Source organism: Parasteatoda tepidariorum, chromosome 1 (assembly GCF_982258835.1).
Source record: "Parasteatoda tepidariorum strain Cologne lab strain chromosome 1, Ptep-v5.0, whole genome shotgun sequence".
Lineage (NCBI taxonomy): Eukaryota > Metazoa > Arthropoda > Arachnida > Araneae > Theridiidae > Parasteatoda > Parasteatoda tepidariorum.
In genome coordinates, this window is record NC_141755.1 from 53,600,397 (window position 1) to 53,619,378 (window position 18,982).

The following is an 18,982-nucleotide window of genomic DNA, read 5'->3' on the forward strand; positions in this document are numbered from 1 at the left end:
TTTTAACTACATTCTTAGCAATTTAAGAAAGTTAAGGAAAGTTAGGAATTAAGTTAACCATATTATCGTATACATTAAACTTGGTGATACGATACTATAGTTCAATTTGGACGGGAACATGGTTCATTTTAACATATTATTACAGTAAATTTGCACACAAATATGGTTGAAGGAACAGATAGCACGATTAACCATTGATCCAATTTTTGACGAGTGTGATTATGTATGCGTATATCAAATAGCGGGATAAAGTTTAATAGTGTAAGACATTGCATATCATGCAACATGTAAGCTCTGTGCGAAAGATAATTTCCAGTAGTAGCGAATTGAAGTCGGAATTTTTTACGCAGGCACAATTTCCATAAAATATTCCTCAACACTTGGGAATAGTAATATGAAAATTTCATGACCGCCAACTCTTTCTGGTTTTGCGGAAGTTTTTATTTTTATATTTATCGTGGTAGCAAAATTTTTGCATTCATGCTTAATTCCTATTTTAACAAATTTAATGTACTTTTTACCCTTTACGGAACATCAAATTTCGAATGAAAATTTTAGTCAAGCAGGACATTAAAAAGTGTGATCTTATAAATCATGCATTCTTGGTGACCAGAATCCTTTCACTAATTTTGGAAGCCTTCCTGCCACACATATCATCCAATCATCCATTACCTTCCACTAAAGTCATAGATATTCATAATTATTGGGAATGATTACAGCGCCCTCTCTTGATCAGGCAGAAATTCGTAACAGCTGTAATACAATTCCATATAGATATGAAAATTCACAGCTGCGATTTCTTAAATCGCTTAATAATAATAATAATAAATTATTTTTATTTTATGGTGATCCAAAAATTTTAATTTTGATAATTAATTGGGAGAAATTGGCAGTACTGTTACAAAATTTTTTGTCAAGAGAAAGAAAAGCTGGAGAACTGATGATGCTTTCTTACCGTAACACTTTAGGAACACCTGGGTTTCTTCCAAAATAATCAAAAAGATGTTTAAAATATAAACTTTTTTCTCTGCCTTTCTTTGTTTCATTTCCTCACGCATTATGCTTAAAGCTTCCTTTTAATTAATGGCTTTTACTGATTCAGAATTGAGCCAGCTAACACTTTCAGTGAAATATTTTAACTGATTTCATTTAGAGATTATTCAAATGAATATGCACGTAAATATCGTCTTTAGGAATTTTAAATTTATAATAAAATTTATTTTATTTATATACGAGTATTAGGTCATCATTAAAAAAAAAAAAATTTGAATTATAAGGTAGGTTTGTTTTTGTTAAATATTTTTTTTAATATCATTCCTCGGTACAACAGTTTTTTTTCGTTTTTTTTTAATCAGTGCTTACAGTTGAATTTTGTATAATTTGAATTTGAATAATTTTCAACTAACACTTTGCGTTAGAATGAGAAAGTATATAATATAATATGGTAGAATGTAGCTATTATTTTTAAATAACACTATAAACGTTTTATTTTGAATATAAAAAAGGCCACTTAACATCTAATTGTTTTATTAAGCATTCAAGTTAACTATTACTTTAAACCTCATTTGTGAATTGATTATTTGAATTCGTCCAAATATTCTTCTCAGAACCGTGATGGTTCAGGAGATAGAATGCTCACCAGTCAATAGAGGTAGCACGGGTTCGATTCCCAGCAATGGCTGGTTAATACGAATTCCGCACCCGGCTCGCACCGATCACAGTGCGGCAGTAAAATAACCTCAAAGGTAGACTGATCATGGGTTAGAGTCCTGTTGCCGCTAGGCTAATCGTGAGAGGTTTTCGTGGTTCTTCTCTCCGTGTAACGTAAATTCGGCTCAATACTAATAACATTGATAGTCGTAAACATGGAATTACGTCGGCTGTTCAACGCCGGTTATAAAATAAAATAAAAAATATTCTTTTCGAAGTTTCACTTTCAAATATTATTAAGTTATTTTGATCGTTATTTCAATAACCATAATTTACTTTGTGCCTACTAATTGTTTTTTAACTTTTCTAGAAATGTTTTTTTGTTTTAATAATTTATCTTTCCATAAAACTGTAAAATTTATATTTGAGTGAAAACATTATTCTAACATTTAGAACAACTGAGAAAAGACAACAAAAAGAATTTTCTGACTCGACTTCGAATTCTGTTTTTCGGCTTTTGTGAAAGAAATTCGGATGCTATACTTCATTTGCATAGAAAAAAATTAAAACATATTTTTACAAATATTTAGAGATTAAAGAGAAGGAAAGAATAAAGAAAAAAAAAACGAACAAAATATTTGTTCAAACGATATTTTTTTTTAGCAATTTCTTAGTTTTCTGTCAACAACCTCTTACTCACCATATTGTATTTTGACTACGCTATTTCCTCTCTTTGCTTGTTTTTTTTATTACTTGTATTGTTGCGTGGCTGAGTTCCGCGAAAAAAATATGTTAAAAAAATGCCAGTTTATTATTTTTTCTAGGATGTTAAGAAATGTTGATGTTCGAGAAATCCTGTCTGGCTCAAAAAGAAAAGAACGCCTCTAATACGCGGAAGTTCATGCTATAAATGCAACAAAAAAAATTATAATAAACAATAAGTATTTTGATTTTTCTTTTTTTAAGAGACTAAAAAATTTATTGCGCGAAGTATTAACATCACCAGGAGGCATTTTTATAGACAATTTTCGGTTTTGTGAATGCGAAGCATTTCAGACGTAAGCATTAAACTACTCTACCCAAGATGGCGCAGTACAAGCACTTTTGAAAGAAAACCCAAAGAGTTAATGTAAGCCGCTTGTGTATTATTTAACTAAAATCGTTTCACAGAAGTTTGTTGAGTAGTTGGATAAAAGAAATAATATCTATATACTTAACTTATCATGATAAACTTACAACTCAGCTTATATCAGACATTATCATGAAAAGTTGATAAAACTTGAAAGATAAAAAAAGAACTTAAAAACATACAAAACTTAAAGGAATATTACATATTTATATTTTTTCTGAAAACGTTATAACTATCTATGACTATCACTTTTTTTTCTCGTTTACAAAAACGAAATTCTTTTGAGAAATTTCTTTTTTTATAAAGATTAATAAGTTGTGGTAGTACTAATCAAATTTATTTATTTCTCTCTCAAAAAAAGAAGAAAGGAATTGTTCTCTTACTAGCTATTTATTTTTAAAACGCCTGAAAATCATTTCATAATGGAGAAAATAGAGTTGATATTTGGTTCGAACAACTGTGACATATTCAATTTTATATTAATTCTTTCAAATTCAATATGAAGACGGTTTTTCAGCAAAAGATTACAAATGCTCTTGCGTAATCGTTTTTAACTTTTGGTACTGAAAGAAAAATAATTAATTTGTAATTAATTATGAATAAGCTTTGTTAATTTAGTATTAATCGATCCATTGAAATAAATAATTATGTGTTGATTATGTGCGCTTAAATTTCTTGAAACTAATTTCTCTAAAGAATTTAGTTAAGAAAAGTAACAAATAATATTTTGCTTTGTTAATAATTAGAATATTTTAAGACTTTTTAACCTATTAAAGCCTGATTTTATAGATGAAAGTATTGTATAAATTGGAAAAGCGTCCTCATTAAAAAAATGTAAGTTTCATTTCTGTTTTCAATAAGTTCACCACTTTCATCACATCAGTTTAAAAAAAAAGTTGCCTAGACATCATTATCCATTTATTTATATTAACACTATTGTCCTTCTCCAGTAAGATAAATTCTGAGAATGATATAATTGAGTTACCAAACTTTTTAAAACAGAATTTGGGAGCATTGTCACTTAACGAGTTTAAAAAACTGATGTCAATTTTATGTTGCCAGAATAGCCAGAATGAAAAATTTATTATTATTAGCCTTCTTTCAACTTAAAATCTTAAAACGCGAGGTTTTGCAGCTTGTATTCGCGATCGCAACGAACTATAGGGGGCGTTGTTGTATGAGACGAATACTTGTGATTTTATATGAACAGTCATTCAGTTGTTCTGGAGAAGTTTTTAATGTAGCTTGTAGCATTGTAACGTTCCTTCTTTATTGTGGCTTATTAAATTTAAAAAAGAAAAATGTTTGATATTCTTTCTTATGCAAACGAAAACAAAACACTGTCTCTTTTTTTGGAGAAGGAACACCCAAAACACATCGAAAAAATTTTTGTAAATAAACAAAAAAAAAATATGTATCTTCTTATTAGAGTTAAAACCTAATGCCTGAGAAATAGCTTTACTAAATTTAATGATACAACATGAAAGGCCTATTTAAACTTTACATTCCATAGTTTTAAGAATCATATTACTTCAAACATTAAAATAAGCAAAAATTATACATAAGCCTCTTAATTTTAGATAATTTAATTCTGTAAAAAAAGTTTTTTGACAACAATTTTTATAAAAAATTTTAAGTTTCAATGAAAATCATTATTTAGAAACTAAAAAACGTAAAATAAAGAATGCTGACGAAAAAAAATAAAATAAAACACTTGTAAAAATTCCTTCCTCAAATATAAAATTCCTCTTCCTTCTTATTCATAATTGGACGTAGAAAACCATTCTATAGAAAATTATCATCAAATAATCCTGAATATCATCTTTTGGATTCCTTGTTGCCTTGTTGTTTGCTGATTTTTGACGCCATTTTTAGTGGTACGAAAATTTGTTTTTGGGATTTGCCAAAAAAAGAACAAGATGCAATTTTATTTTTTCAGGAACGAAATATTTTACAAAAAAAGAAAAAAAAACGAAAATGTACCAATTCCCATGACATGAAACTTTATCTTGGTAAACGTACGTTTTGGAAATATTCTTTCATTTGGAATCTTATTTATTAGAGTTCATATGGCGACAGGATCAGGTGAAAGAAAATAGAGATTGTTTTGAATCTACGTAAAACTCTATATCGGTCCATTTTCCACCGAAATCCGATTGACTACTTTGATTTTAAATGAAGTGTTTTATTTTATGATTTGTCGCAAAAATTTTAGGTGTAGATTGGCGGCACTTAAAAACCACCAAATCTGTAGCGGCGGCAGCGTTGATACGCAAGTACTGAATTTTTATTCCATACTTTTCTGAATCATATTACTTCAAACATTAGAATATGCAAGCAGTATACAATACATAAACACACAATTTTATACCATTTAATTTTTCAAACAAAAATATTTTGACAACAATTTTCAGCAAAAAATTATAGACTAAAAAACGTAAAATAAAGAATTCTTAGGAAGAAAAAAAAATGATTTCAAAAATTTCTCATACTGAAATAAAAAGTTTCATATTATTTCTTTTTTTTATTCTTATAGTTTTTAATCAGACGTAAAAAAAAACCATTCTGTAGGGAACTATTATCAAATAAGAAAAAAAAAATATTTACAAGAAAATTTTTTATTATAAAAATCATAACACTCACCTGCTTCATAAATCCGCAGAATTCCAAATGAAATGTTCTTCCTTTGAAAGCTTTATTTTCAAATAATATATATGTTATCTCAAAGTATGAAATCCAGCATTGTATAGAATGCCTAAAATTAGCCGGCAAAGTATGATATGATTTATATTTCACTCATTTCCTAGGTATTCCATAGAATGCCAAATGAGAAATAGGCAAAGTATAAAATACATCTCAGATACTGACCGAAATCTGGAGAATGTCAACAATCGCATAGTCGCTTTGGTGAATGTCCGAAATATTTATTACATCCGATTTGATATTAATTTATTTATTCGTGGATATAATTACATTTATTCGATATTTAAATACTTACTGACGATAGATTAGAAGATAAATACCGGGCAGTGGCACTGAACCTTAAAAAAACATCAGTGTAGGATATACCGGACAAACGTATACCGGGCAGTGGCACTTGTCCTTTAAAACAGGAACATTAACGTAGGATATACCGGGCAAATGTATACCTAGAATGATTAGACCTTTGGTAAATGTCCGAAATGTATACTAGGTCTAGTTAAGTGCCACTGCCCGGTATATCCTACACTAATGTTTTTTTTAAGGTCAAGTGCCACTGTCCCGAACTCTTACTTACGATAGTTTTTGTGACTTAATAAGACTGGACAAATTTGAAATTTTACCATATTTCATTACATAGAAAGCTTTTACAATATCGCGGCCTTCTCTGGAAAATAGTTAAAATTGAAGTCTTATTCCGCTCAGGACAATAACAAGATGGTGAAAAAATTTCGTTAGTAAAAATGCTTAAAACTTATTATGGTATTATGATTGGAGGAAGTGTTGAAGAGTTAGAACCTTTAAGTACAGTTATGCTATGCATTTGACTCTGTTACCATTAAAGTTAATATGTTGTTAAGTTAATTAACAACGTTGTTAAGCTAATTTTGAAGCGTGACCAAACTGGTCGCATAAGACGGCGAGATTAATATAATTTTGGTATAATGTCTTTTAATCTTTGACTTAGTTAAATTTTTTTTTTTTTCGTTGACATTTTTGACTATTTTTGTTTTATTGATTAATATGTTTTAAATATTAAGACAATGTTGAAACATTATAAAAAATATTATTGAAAAATTTAAATTGAAAATTTATTTAATTATTTGCTTTTTACTAAATTGTTTAACGCATCAACTCTTCTAAGATATTCTCTTTTTTGAGCATTATATATTTTTTTAAATATAAGGCGGATCTTTTATTTTTTATCCTGCTGTTCGTAATCCTTTTAAAACAGGCACAGAGAATGCATTTTATTACTGTTTCTTGAACAACGCTCCTTACAATTGAAGCCGGCGGGTGTTTTCTTCGACAGGTATGAATTTCAAGGATTTTGAAAATCTGTTAATTACACCCTTCCAGATAAAACTCTGAAACAAAGTTTAAAAGTATTTATTCAGACTTAAGAACAGCTGTGAGAACCGAACGCTTTTTTAAAAACTAATCTCGCTATTTTCTTATTTGCTTGATTGTATAGAAACAAAAAGATAGTTGTTATTTCGAAAATTATTATTTTTTCAGTATTTTAATACGTTTTAGCATTTAAAATCCTCTTTCAGGGCATACCTTTTCAACCATGAAAATTTTTTATGGCGCAAAAAATTTGTTTTCTGTTGAAAAGTCCTTAAATGAAATAAAATTCATCTTTAATTTAGAGTAAATCCGGGTGGGGTGGTACATCAACCTTGGTGATACGTATTGTTGCCCAATTTTCTAATTTACGAGAGAGATTTCATTCATAGTTTTTAAATTGTAACAAAATGTATACGTTATTACTTCTGTTTTCGTTTAACAAAGTTGATTCACAATGAGTCTGACCACCACTACCAATAGATAGTTTAAATGAATATATGAAAGTCCTAACAGCGTATTTCAAAATCTATTTTCATGATGTATGGGTTTACTGTTAATAAAGGAAAGGAAAGTATTTCAAAATCTAAAGAAACTACTATACACAGCAATGATTCGCCCAATACTCACCTGCCTGGTCAGCAATACCTCAACTGAAGAAATTAAACCAATGCCAAAGCAAGATCTTTAGAGAAATATCGTGTGCCAGATGGTTCATCCGGAATACCAATATAAATGTAGACCTCAAAATACTAACTCCACAGCAGCATAACTCTACAAACTGAACGCCATTTTTTTTTCTATAAAGAAATAGAGTGTAAAGCAGCAAATTTTAATGAAATCTTTAAATTTGAGAATTATAGCAAAGATAAAAACTACAGACCAATAGCCGCACATTTTACCTGCGACGCCTCATAGCATAACTACCAAAACAAATAACTACATCAACCTTTCTGAAAACAACGTTCCTCATGGTGACACTACTCTGTACAACTTCAAACAAACATAGTTTAGAGCAAGCTGCTCATTTTATTTTTGATTCCTCCTTAGTTATTCAAGCAAAGTGCTTGAAACGTTCATAAAAGCAACCCCACTGCTTGATTACTTTAATGTTCAACCAAAATAGTGATAAAATTCCTCGATGGATGGGATAGTGGCCGCTTCGCAGCCCAGGTACTCAAAAAAATCAAAACACTATGACTAGTATTTTAAAATCATTATGTATCTGCATGGTTGAAATAATTTTTTTACAATTGTAAAATCAATTGTTATGCTACTACCACTATAAAGAATTAATGAGAAAGTATGAAAAACGGTAGTCGTGTGATAATGTGTTACATATATATTAATGAAAGATATTCAGGACTGTTCTTTTGGAGAGAAAAATGCTCTTTTTGGAGAAAAAAAAAATAATTCCTAGAATTAAATTGTCACTCATAGACAATTAAAAACTAAAGCTTCAAGAAATTTTGGTAGTTGAAAAAACATTTCAAATGCTGCTTCGTTCATTCATTTTAATGGAACTGGGAGTCTGAGGTCTTACGGCCCTTTTCCCATTCATCCTGAAATTAGACTAAGAAACATACATGACAAAAAAAAAGTTTTTCAAATGCTACTACGAAGTAACGTTTTATATAAACTTTTGATTCATTTAAATGTAGTGGCGTGTAAAATAAGTTCAAATAAATTTCAAAATAACAAAGTACAATACCTTCAAACACAAACTTAGCTACCATTAGAGGAAATTTTACCGGAAAGCGTAAAAAGTTATAGCAACCCTAGGTTTTACATAGCAGTAGAAAAATAATGAAGGCTAAAAAAAAAATTATTTTAAATAAATAAATAAAATAAGCTACTTACACCAGATCTTAGACGCGTGGCATGCAAAATGACCATAACTGTTTTAAGACGTTCATACTGACCTACCCTGGGTAACTGCTTGCACTTACTCGGAAGGTTAATAATTAAGCCTTTTTTAGCATATTCGATTTACTGGGGAATGACTTAACAATAGACCGGGAAAAAATTTATCATGAGAAGAATTAGCTGTCATGAGAAGAAATTAGCATTTTGCCAAACCCAGATAGTCCCTTCACAATAATAGGAAGTTAATATATTTTATGAGAATTTTAAACATCTCTCTAATATTTATTGACATGAAAATTAACCTTGAGACCCCGATTTAAAACAATGGAAATAAGTTTCATTAAAAGTTTACTTTAATAAGTGAATATTTTCTAGGATTAGCTACCATTTCAAATTTTAAGAAGAATAAGTTTTAAAAATCATAAAGCATTATACATTCTTTTTATAATTAATTTTATTATGATGGGTACGAATGCAGTGTTTATTGTGGCGTTATTTTTTTTTTCTTAAAAAATTATCTGTCGAAATTTTTTCTGTTTTTACCCGTTATTTTACTTCCATTTCAAATATTGCTAGAAGTGAAAACATCAGCATGCTATGCAAAAGTATTTAAATATTTTTGACTAAGCTCAGTTTTTTTTATAGTTTATCAAACCTTTGTTATTTACTGTATAGTTCTTTTAAATTTTTTGAAATATTTCTTTGATTGAATTTAAATTAATATTTTCTTTATAAGCATTAAAGAAATTTTATAAAACTAGTGGGCTCCGCCCACTGCTCGCTAACGCTCGCCAACCCCCGAAAATTGCTGCTCAATCTTATATGGTTTGCTTCGCTCGCTACTAACTTAGGTACATTGCAAATGCACAAAATTCTAAGAATTCAAAACAATCATTCAAATCCATATAAAAACTTATTTTTTTAAAAAAAAGTACATCTTTTTAGTAAATACTAAGTCATTAAAATAAATTTGAATTCAAATAAATGACATGTAATTCGTTAAACCTATTAGTAATGTGCTATAGTATAATTCGTGATATAAATCAAAAATCGTCAAATAAATTCGCAATATATAAATTCGTGAAAAAAAGCGCTCTTGACAAAATACTGAAATAGAGATCTATCGACAAAGACTGCTCACTTCTGCCTAGCTTAATAATATGAGATTGCCGCAGCTGATGCTCTCTGGTTATTTCAGTTTCCGTTCTTGAAAGTGCTATATGTTGAGTCACCTCATCTAGATTTGGCATGTGACATTTTTAGCGGCAATCATTGGTCGATTCGCCGTGTAAGAGAAATAGTAACGTAAATAAGACAAAGCAAACGTTGCCACCGGCGGAAAAGAAATACAGCCAAAATTTGGGAGCCACGTAAGAGAATTATATATATTACATATTATTGAACGCATAAATACTTCCTAGCTAATTCATGATATGTTTATTTTTCAAATTTTAGTTAATCCTAAAATGTTAAGGAAAAAATTTGATTATTACACTTTTGGATAATACGGGGGACAAATTTTTTGTTAAGTTTATACAAGTACTTGATCTTACCTTATTCAGGGTGAGAAGATTTCAGACCTAAAATTAATTTTGATCATGTTTTTTTTTTTAAAAATGATGTTATTTACTTAATTTATTTTTTGTTTGAATGTATGAGTTTTTAAAGAATGTAAATGTTTACAAACAGTATGCATAGATATACCCTTATCTTCTCCTTTGAAAAGAACATTTAAAATAAAAATAATGAAAAAAACATATGACTTAAACGTATCACATCATCCACTTTCTTCCTACCCCTCCCTACGTAGCAGAGAGGTAGTAGTATTCACTGGCTTGAATTTCAAAAATTTCTGGTTAGGAAGCGATTATTAACTTGCATAAAAACTGTAGCTTGAAGTGAGTTGTGATTTAACCGATTGGTGATTTTAAATCAGCGGCTTGAAAATTTTAAAATGCCTTTTTTTTTTATTAAAAAAAAATAATCTAGTTGCTCCATTTTCGGAAATATTTTTCTTTTTCCTTCCTAATTTAAACTTTGAATCTACTTTTAAAAACTCGGAGCTTTTTCTTTTTCTACGAACCACTTTTTTAAGAATTTAAATTTTTTTTTTTTTTTTTTTTTTTTTTGGTAAAATTTGCAAAATTCTATTTGTGAAAAAAAAAATTTGAAAGATACATCGCAGCAGTTGAATTGGAAAAATTTTCCATTCTTCATTATTAATTTCGTTTTTCCAAATTTCCGTTTCATAATGACTAACTCTTAGTTTTTTTGGGGAAAAAATGTGTGTTCCGTGACAAATAGCTTTTTTTTTAAAATCCATATCGAGTTTTATAACATTTTGGGAATTGAAAAAACAGAAACATTCTAAAATTGTTGGGAAAAGTTGAAAAATAATTTTACATTACAATTACTTTTATACAGAGTTGTCCGATTCGGACCGCGTGGATATATTATTCTTGCAGGAGAGGCTTGCTTTATTATTATTTCAACAAAATCTAAATCTTATCTAAATGTATCTTTTATTCTAAAATATATTATTCTATTGCTAAAACTTAGGTATTAGCCAAAAGGTCTTGTTCCAACTATTAACTCTTTGATGTAGAATTTGCATTTGCATATTTTTCATACTTTTTTCATTATTTTGTATTAATTAAGTCGAAATTAATGAAAAATATTACATTTAACATTTTAATACTTTATGGTAATGAAATACAGTATGAAACACAAGTTTCTTTTTCTGCGTTAAAGGTAAAATGTTCCAAACATTAGTTTTTCAAAATTTGCACTATTTCCAGTTATTTAGATCTAAGAGAAACAGTTATTCCTCGTAGAAAATTCTTTTATTTACAAAATCAATTATCGATATATTTTTGAATATAAATGAAAAAAAAAATGTCAAACTACTTATTTTTGGATTTTATATTCTAGTACAAATTTAATTCCGATAACCTAACAGATTTTTTTGGTAACTCTTAGATTATTATTTACAAGGAAAAAATTCCAAAATATATTTTTGCTTTTCATTAGAGAGTCTGAAAAAAAAGTATATAAAAAGGACACCGTTGTTTCCATCTACGTCAAAGGGTTAAGTCTGATCAAAATAAAATTATGTTGTACTCTTTAGTCAATTTAAAAAACATATTTTAAAATAAATTTTATTTTATGTTATTTAGTTATGTGTATATATGTTACTTTATATTTTATCAAAATTTGATTGAAATATCTAATTGACAATAAAATTAAAAATTCTACTTGTAGCGGCCAGAAAACAATTGAAACTTGATATGTAATAAAGCATACAGGTACAATTCGAATTTGAGCTTCCTAGCCAGATGGAAAGCAGTCAGAATTGTGTTAAACAATAAATTCTACCTGGAGGATAATGGAAATGTAATGACGATAAAATATGTGATGTAACGGTCATTGTAGCTTGCATTTTCAAGCATCTTAAAGCTCTAGTTAAAAAAGGAGCACCTTGGTTCAATCGTCAATTTTTTTAAATTTTCCAATAAATTCTTTTGAAGGAAAATGGGCAATTTATTATTGAAGTGATCAAAAAACGATTCAAACTTTCATTGTCAACTAAAATCGCGAAACTCCAGAAGAAATTTGAGTGATTTAGTTCGCCGGAAAGCGGTCGAAATTTCGAATGAAATCCACTTTCAACGACGCTATGAAAGCAAGTTAATCAAAACGTAGTAATAAAGCAAGCATTAATCCGTTCAAGAAAAATAATATTCAAATTCAAGTAAATGAATAAAACGTACCCATTGTTCTAATTTTTAATATCCAACAAAATCGATTACAGTGTCATAAATATCATTCCAATCGATCACTCATGCTTGTCATTATTAATCCATCCGAATGGTTTCTTCAATTGACAAAATATGTATCGAGAGCTTGTCATTCTTCTGTGATTCTAATCTTCATATCGGTATTCTGGGCTTGGTCTCCATTTTGTTCCGAGATGGTGAAAAGATGGAAGCCATTTTGATTAGCTCTGACACGCTGATTGATGAGCCTTGGAGACAAAAGAGGAAGGTAAAAAGAAAAATGAAGCCGCTGCCTGCTACTTAAAGGAAGACTTTTAATGATAAGAAATAAAAATGGTTGTTACACTCATGAGGTGGATTTTCACGCTTCACTTGATATTTCTTGCCACAAAACCTAAATGAAGCGTTTTTAATTATTCTTCCATCTGCTGTTGTTGGTTGGATGCATGGCTTGCTGGAAGTTTCGCATGAGCATTGAATTTCTCACATGTCTTATGCAATGGCGGAAAAAAAAAAAAGACAGCTGCCTTTGTTTATGAGAAGTGCTCAATAGAATTCCATCTTAAAAAACTTGAGATACTTAGGAATTTATTGTTTGGAATTTCAAGGTTAATTGATGGTTAGAAGTATATTTTAAAATAATGATTAAAAAAGAGGAATTGCCACATATAATTTAAGATTAATATCTGATAAACAATCGTTTACGGTAATCAAAAATCATTTAGTTTAAAGTGTTATTTCAAAACAATTTTATTTTTCTACATAAAGATGATTTTTTAAAAGTTAAGATAAAGAGGAAAGAATATCGCAAAACCTGTATCCTAAAAAATATTAAAAAATACACAAATTATAAATACATATTTTATAAAAATGAATTCATAAAATAACTTTTATTTTTTAAAAGAAGTCATAAGTTCGTTTGAGGTTAAAATTGCATCTTTTATTTTTTAGATTTTTATTGATAATTGCACAGCAAGTTAATTTTATTCTGCTAATTTAATCACTAGAGCACGCTTGCCAACTTCATCGGCTGTCAGCAGGAGATTTTTCAAATAAATTCTATATTTTTTTGGCTTAAGTGTTATTTTCGAAGGAAATGACAAGCGTATGTAAACCTATAGCCTATGTTCCTTATAAACTTGTACATTAAGACAAAAATTGAACTAAACTAAAGATATCATTTTAAAAAAAATCTCTCGGAACCCAACTAATTTCAGATTTGAAATCCCCACACCAAAATTAGGTGAGATAGATGTTGAGAATGATGGGATTGATTTTATTCTAAAAAGCAAAAATTAAGCCTTTACTACTGGTAGCGAAAGTTATGTAGTAATATTTAACATTTTATAAAATTAATTTAAAAGATTTTTCCATCATTACATATAGAAAATTGAAACATATATGTATTAAAAGAACTAAATTGACTGTACTTTTAAGATTTGGCAATGCAGGGCTGATAACTTTCTACACTTTTTAGGAAAAATTGTTTTCAGTGGTAGCTTAGTTTAATGTGCAATTCTCTGTTTTGTGAAAGCTGTTTATTATTTTCCGCATTACTACATAAAAATGATTTAAAACTTCCATATGAAATGCCATTTTGTTCCAGCTCTCTCGCGGTGAGGATTTAAGAATGTTGGCAAAAAATTACAGAACATTCTGAAAGCTTTATCTTTTAATTGTCTACCACTAGATAAAACATTTTCCAAATTGCGTTATAATTTGAAGCCCAGGCAATATTCTAGATAGTTTCAAAATTTTCTGCTTCCTCTTTCTACCCCTGGGAAATGTGTAAAAAGGTTTAATAATTGAGTTAGTTTCAGTAACCCTTTAATGGGCCATTTAGGTAAAAGGTAAATTAAAGTGTTCTTGGAATTGAAATTGATATAAGAAAAAAAACTCATTTAGTTCATAAAAAACTAATCTAAATTTTAATGCCATTTTTTTTGGTGGTAAGTATATTTACCACGACCTACTAGGAACTTATTGACTTTTATTTTTCGTTATTTATGAAATAAATTTTATAAATGCTAATAACTCCAAAAGGAATTATGTATTTTATACGTTTTCTTAAACTAACAAATGGTTACCAATTTTATTCAAGCGCACTTCAAGAAAGCTGAAGCTATTAAGAAATGGAAACCTAAATTAAAAGTGGTAAAAAAGTTCACCATGGACTTTAAAAAGTGGTGGTAAGCATATTTACTACAGCCTTAGAAAGGGCTAATTGACTCGTGTGTCAGAAACCATTAGCGGGATTCTTGACTGATATCAATAATTTTTTTTTTGTATAGATCAACATTTGTATCATATGATACAAATGTTGGGCCCGGCCAAGATTTCACGATTTTTCTGTAGTGTATACAGAGTTGCCAACTTGCTCCTCTTTGTAAAAAAATATTTTCCAGCGGTAACGTAATTTAAGTTATTTTTAGTTTAGTATTTTATAGCTTTAGTAATTTTTCCCACAACTAGATAACAAAAATTCAAAGCACCAGATGCAATACAGCTCTATTGTAGTTACCTCGTATAGCAAAGATAAAAATTACAGTCCAATAGCTGCACACCTCATATCATAACTATCGAAACAAGTAATTTCATCAACCTTTCTGAAAATAACGTTTCCTCATGCTGATACAACTCTGAACAACTCCAAATTCAAACAAGCACAGTTTCGAGCAAGCTGCTCATTTTATTTTTTTATTCCTTTTTAGTTATTCAAGCAAAGTGCTCGAAACATTCATAAAAGCAACTCCACTGCCTGATTACCTCAATGCTCAACCAAAACAGTGCTAAAATTCCAGATGAATGGGATAGGGGTCGCTTCGCGGCCCAGGTGCCCAATAAAATCAAAACACTAGGACTAGCAGTTACCTTGTGGCCACTCTATTCAGGAGTAGGCTTAATTATCCTTATTGTACAAGTTTTAGTATTTAATTCCCGACCAATTTATTAAAATTTTTCCAGAAAGCAGTTGGAGTCCTTGTCTATGTAACAAAGATATTTTCTATTTTTATTATTCATTGAACTTTGATCCCTTTGAATGAAACCTTTTAATTAAAATCATGAATTAACTAGTCACATAATTGTTTGAGAAAAAGAAATTTATTGAAATTCTACAATTTGTCTACTGTTTCACTCTATTTAATCAAGAGTTACACGTTTTTTTAAGGATATTTCCCCGTCGAATGATATCGTCTCTTCAAAGATATTTATAAGCAAAAAAGTTTACTTAACCTGAAATCCAAGATGGCGAGTGATAAGTGTTCTAAAGACATAATATGAACTCCTAGTCCTAGATCTAAAATGGATCGCAAGGAAAATAAAATAATTTGTATATGTTTAATTCTAAAATACGAAGAAAAACTGTTGAAAACCTTTACTAACAAATAAAAAGGAATAGCTAAGATCTCTATCCGTATAACCAAAGTTACCTCACGCGTATATTGTGATCAAAATGAAAGAAAAAGAACTAAAAAGATGACCCCATACCTTTAAAGATATATGGAGCGTGCTGCTCGATCGTTTTCGTGGGGCTTCCGTTTTCTTTCATGCTTGCTTTCTTTCGTTTTAATAAGGATTACAGTAGCTAGATTTTATTTCTCTAAACACATAGTCATCAGAAATCGATCCCATTCGGTCACGTACGCTTCTTGTTAAGAATTATTCCTTCCACATAGAACGAATGCGCAAACAAGTCGGAAAAATATGAGAAAAATTTGGACCATACATATCAGGATAGGATCTTCCACAACTGGCTAAAACTAGTAGCAAGATATTGTTAAAACACGTTCGCAATTGATAAAAATTTTTGTCCATTTTTGACCATTTTCTTACATTATTTATAAAAGCAATTATATTTGACACTTACACTAAAATAAAGAAAACAATACGATGATCAGACTTTTAATTCACAATCGTTGCTAGTATTATTTAATTTATATGTCCAATTTGTTTATTAGATTGCAAAACCATTAAAAAGTGAATATGGATGTGTGATTTTTCATTTGTCATCTCTAAAAGAACTAGTACTAAAAGGCTATAAATAACACTACTTATATTACAATAATATATATTTTTACTTATATTTACTTGTCTATAAAGCTCTCAGCTTAGCTAGCCATCTCTACACGTCAGCTGTAGTAGATTTGTGACTTTGCTGACCAGCTTGTCCATCCCGCATGCTTCTCTAAATTCCTGCCATTTTTTTCCGTGTTAACATTGATGTTCCTCTTTTTCTTCTACCGTTCGGTGCCCTTGTTAAGTCTATTGATGGAACTGTAGCTGAAAGCATTCCCAAAATATGGCCGTGTGTGTTTCACCTATTTCTCTTGATATTATTTGTATGCGGTTCTTGCTGTGTTTTTATATATAGGTTTATGCTTGAAATAATTTATGGCTAGAAAATTTTTACATTTTTTTCTCAATCATCTGTTTTGCTAACTGATTAAGTTTTTACTTTGTTGTTTGATTAGTCTCCATGTTTCGATTATCTATGAAGGTATGCTTTTTACCATTGTGAAGAATATTTTTTGTTTTTGTTTTTAGCAATAAATTATTTGATTGATAAAGTTAGCTTTTTTAAACATTTTAGTACTTTTGAAATTTTTACAGCTATTTCAGTATCGATTTCTACTTTTTTGTCAATTATTGTTCTGGCGTAGATAAATCGGTCAACAACCTCTAGTTGGCTACTTTTCAGTTTAATACACATTTACTAAGTACATTTATTCGTTAAACTTTGTCAATTATTGTTCCGAGGTAGATAAGTACGTTAACATCTTTTATTTGCTACCTTCCAGTTTAACTTCATGTTCAATTTTTTCATTTATTTTCATTGTTTTTGGTTTGGCTGTTATTCATTTTCAACACTAATTTCTGCATTCTTTTCAGAAATACTTGTTTTGATTTGAAGAACTTCAAATAATAGATATACTGAAAGATTAAAAGAATTTGCATGATAAAATAATGTAAAAATATTTTGAGCTTAAAGCAATTTTGTCGATTATAAAGAGTACATTGCCGCTCGTTACAGCGTTAGAGTTTGAAAAAGCAATACTAATTATAAGAAATTTTATTGAGTAAGTTTCTGGATTTTTTGAAGAAATTACTGATTCAGCAAATGATTATAATTCCAAAGTAATAAATAACTAACGGCTTGAGAGAAGAAAAAAATAAAACAAACTAAATTTAGAAACTAGTGATCCGAATTTAAAGAAACTCGAGTATCTTTAAACTTGTAACCAGACTAAACAACACTGCAATTAATTAAAAAATATTTATTTTATTAAATTAGCTATTAGATTTTGTACAAGCTTATTATCTTAAAATATTCCTCCAGAATAATAACACAAACAAACTGCTTGTAACAAACAAAGAGTTGGAAAATGGAACTTTAAAAGTTACAGGGCTGCTTCGGCGGTGCCAAGTTCCTTGACTCTGACCATTGCAATCTCCATGGGCATCTTTAAATTCTTTATATTACATTTGACCTGATAAATCAGAACTACTTCTAAATTTTATGGAATCAGTTTCTACTTTGTTCTAAATAAATTTCTGAAGTTTAAAAGAATGAAACAATAGGGTAAAAAACGTGACTAAAGTCACATAAACAATTAATATCATTTCAGTACTATAATGAAGCATTTTCTTCAGTGTCGAAACATTTAATGATTCGAGATTGATGTTACACACACTATGTTTTGACTTCATTAATATGCTCCATTTTAGTACCGAAACGATCATATACCTGTTTGTGTGACATAAGTTGTGCTTTTTTTCCCCTCGTTGTTTTAACTTAATTTATATAAAGCATAAATTTATTCGATAACTACAGTTTAATTTTATTTCTGAAAACCTTTCTTGCGCATGCGTCAGGTATATTAATATGATTTCATCAAACTAGCGATGATGATAAAGGGAAGCGTCTGTATTGGAAAGAGTTTATCTTCGATCACACTTTTTTTGGGAGTAGAATCGTCGACAAGCAGCAGTTACGGCTTCAAAAGTGAATTGTAGGCATACTACCTTAAAGTTTTCTTTCAAACTAATTGTTTGCTGAAAAAAATGGGGGGGAAATAGAAAACTGATAGAGTTTTCAAAAGCCAGTGAGCCGACTCCGAACAGTCTCGACTCCGAGAATCATCAACTGGCAAAGGAATCTAAAAATATAAATTACTACAACAAGCAATTAAAAGTCGATTACATTCACACAAAAAAGTGCTCTGCTAATAATGTGAAAGAAAAACAACAGCCACAGAAAAAACAGCCATTGTTCAGCAGTGTGACAAGCTGTAACCGAAACCATTTGGATCGGCACAAAAAAAATTTTTTTTTCGAACTTTTTGTAAACTTCGTGCTCGTACACATGTGTTGATGTTTCGTGCCCGAGTGAAATTTGGAAGAAATATAAATAAAAAAGTTAATGAAAGCAGACGATTTGATCTTAAACTTGACACTGCTTTCAACTACCATCAGCCGCCATTAAAGGTATGGTATTAAGGTGACCCAGTATGCA